This window comes from Mus pahari, chromosome 12 (assembly GCF_900095145.1).
Source record: "Mus pahari chromosome 12, PAHARI_EIJ_v1.1, whole genome shotgun sequence".
Taxonomy (NCBI): Eukaryota; Metazoa; Chordata; class Mammalia; order Rodentia; family Muridae; genus Mus; species Mus pahari.
In genome coordinates this window covers 38444501-38455199 of record NC_034601.1, presented here as the reverse complement: position 1 = coordinate 38455199, position 10699 = coordinate 38444501, and positions in this window count along the sequence as shown.

The following is a 10699-nucleotide window of genomic DNA, read 5'->3' as shown; positions in this document are numbered from 1 at the left end:
ATATAAACTTTTTTCTAGATTGTCCCATGTTTTGGAATACACACACACACACACACACACACACACACACAAAACCATGACAACTGTCAAAATAACAGGAATTGACAATCACTGGTCATTAATATCTCTCAACATCTCAACGTCAATGGACTAGATTCCCTAATAAAAAGACATAGGCTAGCAGAATGATTGCAAAAAGAGAATCTAACATTCTGTTACATTCAAGAATCACACCTCAACATTAAAAAATAAATGGACATTACCTCAGAATAAAGGGCTGGAAAAAGGTTTTCCAAGCAAACGGACCCAAGAAGCAAACAGGAATAGCCATTCTAATCTAATAAAATAGACTTTCAACCAAAACTAATCAAAAGGGATGGGGAGGGGGCCTTCATACTCACCAAAGGAAAAGTCCACCAAGATGACATCTCAATTCTGAATATCTATGCCCCAAGTGCAAGGGCACCCACATTTTTAAAAGAAATATTAATAAAGCTTAAATCATACATTAGTATTGGGGAACTTCAATGCTCCACTCTAACCAATGGACAGGTCATCCAGACAGAAACTAAACAGAGAAATAATGGAACTGACAGATATAATTATTCAAATAGACCTAGCATATCTGTAGAACATTTCACCCAAACATAAAAGAATATACTTTCTTCTTGGCACATCTCTGTCAGTTCAAGGCCAGCCTGATATAAAACTACAAAGCAAGAAAAGAGAAAATGAAATAAAAATTAGGTTGAGCCCAGTGTTTCATTCAGAGTGAGTTCTATAAGATCTCATCAAAAGAAAAATGAGGTGAGACCTTCGTGGGAACAAGAGAAGGGAGCAAAGTTTAAGTATGTATTTGCCTCTAGGTGAGACCTTTTCAAACCCGTAAGACATAACCAGAAATTATTTTTAAACAATTTAATTAAACATATTAGAGGACAAAAGGGTGAAGAAGTAAAAGAGGAACTCAGTTAAAAGTATAATACCTACATGTAACTATTGTACATATTCAAAACTGTATGTTGTAGTGGGCTGAATGTTTGTGTCCAGCCAAAGTTTAGGAGGGGACATCAGCATGTAGGTGTGAGGAAGTGGGGTCTCTGGGGAAGGGCCAGATGAGAATGAAACGTTCAGAAAGTCTGTACCCTTACTAAAGAGGCTAAAGTCATCACCCAACACAATTTAAAAGAAACAGCCAAACTGGATCTAAGAGCAACAGCAATCAGACAAGGGAGCAGGTTTTCAAACGAGTTTGAAACATAGCACCTGGCTTTCCTTTGGCGGGATATGCTACTGCTCCTTGACCCATACCATTACCCTTACCCTTACCCCTGTGACAAACCCATCCAAAGTGGGGAAATAGGATGTGGTGAATAGGTGTGGCCCCCAAAGACTCATGTGTTTGAATGCCTGTCCTTTAGGCACTCTTAAGAGGTGTGGCCTTGTTGGAGTAGGTATGTCACTGTGGAGGTGGGCTTTGAGATCTCATATATGCTTAAGCTACACCCAGCATGACACATAATCTCCTTCTGCTGCCTGTGTGGATCAAGATGTAGAACTCTCAGCTCCTTCCCCAGCACCATGTCTGCCTGGATGCTGCCATGCTTCCTGCCATGACAGTAATGAACTAAACCTCTGAAACTGCAAACCAGCCCCAGTTAAATGTTTTCCTTTATAACAGTTGTCTTGGTCATGGTGTCTTTTCACAGCAACAAGACGCTAACTGAGACATGGGCCTTCTGAATACAATGGTGAGTTAGAGGTCTTACCACTAAAACTCAATGAAAAACATAGTCGAGATAATACGCATTGAAATTTTATCCTGCAAGAGAGAAGGTCTGTAAAAAAAATTTATTAAACTCGGGAAGATATCTGCAAAAAAGCAGATGGGAGAGTTGAGAATCAGAGCCCTGTTGCAAGCCTTCAGGAATCTGTACCACAAGTTCAAGTTAAGCTGCCTAGGGGAAAACAGTAGGAACTGGCATGGAGCTTAGCACAGCCTCTCCCACACACTATGCTTCCTTGGAACAGAAGAGTCTGCCACGGCGGAGTAGGCAGGGGTCCAGAACAACTACCAAGACAAGACTAAGATACCTGCTCCCTTCCCCACTAAAACTGCATACAATACAGATGTTGCAGAGGCCAAGGGCTCCCACTCCTGCTGCCCCACAAAGCAGCAGGTGCAGCTGCTGGAGCCAGAGGATCTGAGAACCATGCCTCTCAACTGAGCACAGCTGTGCCAACGGCCCACTCCGTGAGTATTAGGTAGGTATCCCTCATTTACTGTGACTTGATTGCACGCTTGAGCATGTGTGTCTCCTGGTGCTTTGGCTTTTGCTTTTATGTCGTTACATTGGGCTTTAGGGTTGCTGAGTAAGTCAGTCCATCTCCTGTAAAGCAGTTAGTGCCTTCCACCCATACCGCACACACTTACGATCTTATTTCTACATCTTCTCCTCTTTCATCTTCATTCCCTCCCTCTTTTATTTTTTAATTGCTATCTCCCATATAGTTAATGATCTCAAAAATCTGTGGACTCTATTATTGTCCCAACATTTCTCTCCCAGCTCCTTTATCCCCATCAATTTCTTTGTCTCTTCAAAGTGTACCTACTAAGTGTCCCTATTCTTCTCACCTTATTCTTCTCCATGTTCTAATATTATTTATGAAAATCCAAGCATTGGTTTTAGTGTGTTCTTTGTCTTCCAACAGCTATTGAAGGCAAAGAGACCACTGTGTTTATTGGTTAGTACAATATTTGCATAACAGTAATATCTAGTAGCTGTGGTTGCTTTCATAATTAATATCCTACTCAGGGAATAAAATAGAATTCCCACCAGTCACCCTGAGCTACTGGACTGAGGAACTATCTTTCAAACTATGCACTTTAACTCTACCACATCTGAATCTCTTTTAAACATTGGAAATGCTTCAACTGAAAAAATGTAGGTGACAAGAAAATAATAATAAATCTCAAGGAACAAAATCATCTCAGATTGCAAACCCACCAACTCAGTAACATAAGACAGGAAAATCTAGGCAGGACATCACTTTCACAAGTTACTAATCCTGTAGTAATGGCATCTAATGAGAGTGAATTAGATAAAATCCCATATGTATGGAGAACTCAAAAGAATGATTAATTTCTCTTGATTGAGAACGCGAACACCTGGATAAAATAAGGGAGGCGGTACAAGGTATGAAAAAGGACTTCAACCTACAGACAGAAGTACTGGAGGAAAACCTGTCTGAAATGCTGGGAATGAAAACAATAGTAGTCAGTGGCAAGTCTCAACACCAGACTGGATCAAGAAGAGTATGGCATATCCGAGCCTGGAGAAGACACGGAGAAACTAAGAGAATGAAAGAAGGATAAAACTATGAGAAGGCACTAGGGGGAAGTCCAAGATGCGGGTGACCCACAGAAAAGAACAGATAATAGATATCGAAGAGGAAGAAGAATCTCATTCTAGTGGCACAGAAAAGACATTCAAAAGAATCATAACAGAAAGTTTTCCAGAGTCAGAAAAATGCAGAGCCAAATATAGGAGGCATTTAGGATGCCACATAAAAAAGGCCCGATAAGAATCTCCCCAAAGTGTATTGAAAGCAGCAGCGAGAAACAACATGTTGCATTTTTCATCCGAACAGCTGATCCTTCAATCGGAGCGTTAAAGGCAGGATGGTTTGGAGTGATGCCTTCAAGTTCTGCAAGACAGCAATCACCAACTTACATGACTATATCCAGGAAGCTCTCCGTCATAACTGAAGGAAAAAACAAAACCTTCCAACACAAAAACAGACTAAAGGAATTTATGAAAACTAAGCAAGCACTACCAAAGATATTCCAAAGAATCCTTCAGACTGAAGAGGGAAACAATCTATCCATGAGGCCACAGAAAAGAATCAACTATTCTCAAAGAACAGTTAAGCAAGAGAGGAAGCAGGGGAGCAAGCACTACAAATTAGCCAAGTAATGAACGGAGTTGATACAGTCCCTACACCAATATGTGAGAGAGTATTAGTGGTCTCTGTTCTATCAGAGGGTGAGAGTTCAAAATTCCAGTACCCACACTGGGTGGCTCACCAACACCTATAACTGTTTCCGAATGATCTGATGGTCCCTTTTGTCATGAGTGCACACGTGCATGCACAAATAAAAATAATAAAATAATTATTTTAAAGTAGAAGCACCATATGAAGCCAGTATGCTACTCCCGAGCATACATCCAAAGGACTTTATATCCACCTATAGAAACATTTGCTCATCAGTGTTTGATGCTCTAGCCACATTAACCAGTAAATGGAAGCAGATTAGATCTTTATAAACTGATGGATAGTGAAAACATGGTGCATATGCATAACAGATTGTGACTCAACCATAAAGAAAACATGAAATTATGAATTTTCAGGAAAATGGATGGACATGGAAAATATTAAGTGAGTCTCAAGAAGGACTAAAATTTAAGGTCTTGCTCACGTGTGGATCATGTTCCTAATTTTATATATGCATACCTTAGGCAGGGATGTGGCTGGAAGATACAAGAGAGGAAGTGGTGGTGGTGGGGCACCTACTAGGCCTGAAAGTACCAAAAGGAAGCTTGCTATTTTGCGCACAAAAACATACAATAACAGTAAATAAAATTTAATTTTTAAATGTGATGTTATTTAGTATATAACTTAAACTCTGTTTGTAATTATATATTTCCTAGTAGAACTATATCTCTCTTGCCTTATTTAATAAAATTGATGCAATTGTACATTAAAAATGAAATACGGATCAGACACTAATAATACTAGCAACTAATGTTAGTGTATACTATTCGCTGAGCAGCGTTCCACCACAATTCTTTTGTCGTAAGGTAGGATTTTAGAAGATGACTCAAATAAGTCTCTGGGGGAGGTAATTAAAATATAAAAGTATTGAGGATGCTCTTAGTCTGACCAGTCTAGCGTCCTTCTCAGAAGAGGGAATTTGGGCACAGAGAGGCAGCAGAGTTATTACCACAGGAGCACACAACAGGAAAAGCACACACGATCTGCAAGTCACTGGAAAAGGCTTCAGAACAAAGCAACCCTGCCAGGATCGCCCCTCACGCTCTCAGTCTCCAAAACTGGAAGAAGATGTTGTTTGAGAAAACCAGTCTATGGTAATTAGTTATCACAGCCTTAGCCAGGTTGTCATATAACAACAAGGCGTTACAAGAGTGATATTCAGAGTGGCGTTAGTCAGGTTTTCCTTGTGAGAGACGAAATGGAGAAGGTAAGCAATGTAAAAGGAAGAAAGGCTTAGCTGGGCTCACAGTTTCAGAGCTATCACTCCATGGTCACCTATCCTTCTTGCTAATAAATCATGGCAGGACCTTATGTCAGAGAAGGCTTGTCCACCTCCAGGGAAAGCAGGGGCAGGCTGAAGGCCAGTACAACCTTCAGGGACACACTTCAGGTGACCTGATTTTCTTTCACTAAGTGTCTCTTCTTATAGGTTCCATCACTGTTCAGTAAATATTACCACGAGCTAGCTTCCAAAGCATTTATCTATAGAAGATATCCAAGATGCAAACTAGATCATACGGAAAAATAATGTTTGGAAATTTCTACTGACCTTTTTAAAGTATGAAATGTTGTAATATGTTTACACTTTAAGTCTTTAACAAATGAATGAAGAGAAGAGAACAAATATTGAGTAATATTTTAGGTACAAATAGTATGGATATTACCTTTCTACTTCTCTGAATCTGAAATTCATAAAACATCAAAATGGAGACAGGAAATCCTCCAGGTTAGTGGGCGGAAGATGTGGGAGATACATGTAGGGAAGGACAGGAAAGACCTGTCACAGGAGGTTTCTGCCTATTTCAAGGTTGAATACAAGGTCTCTTTCTTTTAAAACATCTGAACGTGGTGTAGGGTAATTAGAGTCAAATTGTATACTGCATCAGGGAAATTATGAACGGTGAAGCTGACAGTGAAGAACAATTAAATAAACGAGCTTGGATAGCTAGGAAATAGTCTCTTTCTTATCCATAAACTACTAAAGGTTTAAACATAAATACTATCTAGCATAATAATCACGTATACTACTAAAAATCATACCTGGAAGTATATAGTTAATTTAAAATGTCATAATAATTAAGAGATCTTTTAACTATACAGCCAATTCCTTATATTGAGTAGCAGCTATGAGAGTCGGCTAAGGCTATCTGATTCTGTGCCATAACAAATTTAACAGCAGTAACACATTCTATCATGTCAATCAATCAACAGGCATCACGAACTTCCTTTGCAACATTGCATCATGGCTGATACAAAGAAAAAGGTTACTTCAGGAATTTATAGCTAGTTAGAATATTTATATCCAAATAGAAATAATATAAAATATGGGGACACGTGATTGTGAATGACTGACCTAATTGTGGATGACTGGTTCATACAAGTCAAGGAACATTTATACGGTAGCAACTTCTACCAGGTAAGAAGAGAGAACTGGGTGATTGTGTGGATGAAGTGTGGATGTCTAAAGTCAGAGCAGGAACCTGCAGCTAAATGCTACTAAAGCCCATGCAGAGGCAGCAACCACACTGGCATAAAGCCAATCCCAGTAGAGCCATGATGGCAGTGTTCATCCTCGCACTTAGTCTCCTACACTCCTATGCATCATCTCATGGGATGGCATATGGGGCCACAACAGGGTGAATGTTAAAGAACATAGATTATGGGACAGGCATGGAAGTGCATGGTATTGTGGATTCAGGGACCATATGATGAAAGTATCAGCAAAGAAGGAGCTGCTTCCTCCCGAGTGTTTGCCTAATGCCCCAAACAAATAAGAACTGAAAAGGTTGATACATACAGTTTATTCCCAGGCAGAGATGAAGAATACATGCAAATAATCAGTGCTCTTGTCCAAGTGGTTAAGGAAGCCATGGTTCTTGTGGGCTGGCGGGTGAGGGGAACATCGGCTTCTGGCTCTGATATACTTTGGATCTGTACTATTGTGCAGAGGCCCGTATGCTGAAGGCTTCATTCCTAGCTCATGGTGCTGCTGGGAAGTGAGAGAAGTTTATGCGGTGTGGGGTCTAAGAGGAGATAGTGGGCCATTATGGGGGAGGTATATTAGTAACTCAAGGCTGCTCTACCCTGCAGTGGTTCCATCATCTCTTCAAGGGCTTACTCACAACGACATAACTTCCTTCCTCAAGTCCCAACTCCCCAAAGCTTTCACTACCTCACAGTTGCACCACAGGCTGAGGAAAAAGCCTTTGGCACAAGGGACTCTGGGAAGCATTACAGACTGAAGGTGTAACCCAGTGGTGGAAAGGGATATTTTGGGAGTGTTTGGGGCAGTGTAGAAGAATGAAAGATTTATTTTTGGCTCATGGTTTTGTTACCAGGAAACATTCTTGGTTCTCTTTAGCTTCTTCTCACCTGTATTCTTCCCAAAGAATTCAAGAAGACAACACAGAGTGTTTTTAAGCAAAGCGGGTACCTTCGAAGAGCTGAGTAGACGAGAGGAATATTACTCCATTGTTTTCGTCTCTGTTCTGTTGCTATGAGGGGACACCACGACCAAGGAAACTCTTATAAAAGAAAGTGTTTACATTTTCAGAAGTGTAGCCCATTATCACCGTGGTGCGGAAAATGATGGCGTACAGGTCGTGCTAGAGCAGTAATTGAGAGCCTTGCATCCTGATCCGTAAGCAACAGGAAGGGAAACTGGCCTGGTAGGAGGTTTTCGTTTGTTTGTTTGTTTTTTGTTTTCTTGGGTTTTTTTTTGAGACCGGGTTTCTCTGTGTAGCTCTGGCTATCCTGAAACTCACTTTGTAGACCAGGCTGGCCTGCCTCTGCCTCCTGAGTGCTGAGATTAAAGGTGTGTGCCACCACGCCCGGCTCTGGTATGAGATTTTGAAGCCTCCAAGTCCACAAATGGCATACTTCCCCACCCCACCCAAAGGTCACACCTTCAACAAGGCCAAACCTTCTAATCCTTTTAATCCTCTTGAACAGTTCCACTCACTGGTGACTGAACATTCAAATATAGGAGAACATTCTTCCTCAAACCATCACACCTGTCTACATCACAGGATGTTTTTGTATTATTTTAAAGTCTCAGCAACAGACAGCTTTGTGGAGGGGGCATTTTCCTGTCCAGGTGATAGACAAGTCCATAGGATTGACTCTTAAGGAGTAATGGTATGTTCTTGCTCTTTATCAGAAATCCTCTTGCTGGTTTGCTGGAACATAATCTGATATCAGGTTTCCGGCTCCAGGAGCAAGATTTAGATGGTTATCAATGAAAGACTTTTGGAGCAGTTAAGTATGCCATTGTTCCTGCCAGGGCCGAAGACCACTAATTACAGTTTGTACAGATTTAGCCCTTGATCTTACAAGCTGTTGATTATGAGAGAGAGGCTCCAGCCCGAATGCCCTCTAATCCTGCTAGTATCTAAGGAGCTGCCCAATGGTCTCAGTGGTTTTAATTCAGGTGTCCCCTCAATTTGAGTGTATAGTGAGACAGAATACAGTGATAGGAGTGTGTGGCAGAGTGATGCTAGGTCTGGGAAAAAGCAGAACAAAGTAAATCCATGCATCTGAGATACAGGAGCGGGCACAAGTCATCCATAATATTTCATTCTTATGCTTGGAGCGTCTTGATTGTGGTCTAATTTTCTATTAAGCCCTCCCCCATTTGCTAATTAAGCATTATCTAATTATCTTGCTTACTTTTCATTTCTCAAAGCCCTTGCAATGGATGTAGTGAGAGCCCCAGTCTCTGACTTCAGTGGCATTCTTAGTTAGGATGGAGGTGTCACTAGGGTCTGGGAGGCAGGTAGTCAGCGGGGATTTGTCCAGTTGGGGTGAGAAAGTGGGAGGTTGTGACAGAAGCAGTCAGGTATGCCTTGGGAACTCAGCACCTGTCATGTGCCGAGACACAGGCCTCTATGCAAACTCACTCATCCAACATAAAGCCGGGCTGGGATTGAGGTCTCTCCAAAATCCCTGTTCTTTAACTGAAACTGTGCCTGTCTACCTCCATCCCTCCTCACCTCAAGTCTAAACCTGACAACCGTGAGTACAGAGGAGCCCTTGAACTTTGAAAGCAAAATGAAAAGAACATTTAATTGATGACTTAGTTAGGTTTAATATTGCTGTGATGACACACCATGACCACAAACAACTTGGGGAAGAAGACAATTTATTTCACTTATTCTTCCACATTACTGTTCATCATGGACAGAAGTCAGGGCAGGAACCTGGAGGCAGGAGCTGGTGCAGAAGCCATGGAGGAGTGTTGCTTATTGTATTGCTCACCCCACTTTCTTATAGAACCCAGGACCACTAGACAGGAATGGTACCCTCCCGTATCAATCTCTAAGAAGACGTCCTGCAGGCTTTCATATACTCTGATCTCACAGGGGTATTTTCTCAGTTGAGGCTCCCTTCTCTCTGATGAGTCCAGCTGGTGACAAGCTAACATAAAACTAGCCAGTATAATTAATGCAAATACTTATTGAGGTGAAATGAATACTTCTTAGACACCAAGCATTGCTCCAAGTGCCTGTGAGACAAGACACACTAATGTTCTACTGGACCTGAAGTGGAGAGGTTAGACAGCATGGCCTAGATCCCATAGCTGGTAAGAAGTAAAATCTGGATTTGAACCTACCCATAATCCGAATTCACTCATGGCATCTCACAATAGATTGCCTACTTTCATTGATCATTATTGGGATATCTGTACTGAAGGAAGCTCTGCCTGGAAGCAAAAACAAGAGGCACATACCCTTGTCATCATGATGCTACCAAAAAACCTTACAGGTTCTTTTGAGAAATCAAGACTAATACAAATGAAGTAATTAGAAAATCTGAGCAGACAGCCTGTAATTAGCTGTAATGCAATATCCCCATGGCTAAGAAAAGTGCTTCCTGGTGGAGGCCCTGAGACCTAACCCCCACCTCCAGAGCTATAATCACTCTTTTAAAAATGGAGAATCTGGGTCAGACGGGGCCCTGGGCCTGCAATCTGCTACTGTAATTCTCTCTTTCAAGGAATCCCACCTGACCAAATGGCACATCCATGAAATAGCTCTATAAAGCATTGTTGGACGTTATCTTTCTACTTTTATCCAATAGATGAGAGTGTTGTTTTAAGCCTACATTAGTGGATCTCAAGCACCACAAGCCCTAACCGGGGCCCTTGGCCTTCATCCCCATCATCTCCCAGCCTTCTATCTATCAGTTCCTCAAGTTTGCCTGCTTCAGTTCATCTGACACAGACGATGGGGAAGGAAAACTGAACCAGGAGGAATTGTCGATGTCCATAGTGGTGGAACAAACCAATTCCAAATGCAGTGAGTTAAAGTGACAATGGTGTCACAGTTTTTGCAGGTGACACACTCTTGACTGAGTGTGTGTGCTACTGTACCCAGGCTCTCTACTGAAGCACTACAAATTACAAAGCAAGGTGCAACCACAGAACTATATCCTCTCACCGTCCTGGGGGCTAGAGTTTCAAGAGCAATGTATTGGCAGGGCTGATTTCTTCCCAGGATTCTTTCTCTGGTTTGTAGATGGTGAGAATTCTAATCAGAAATATAGGGTTTCCATATGTGAATGTGTGTGCTCTTTGTGTATATTGGATATTAGTCCTTTATCAGATTTGGGATTGGTAAAAATCCTTTCCCAATCTGTTGGTGGC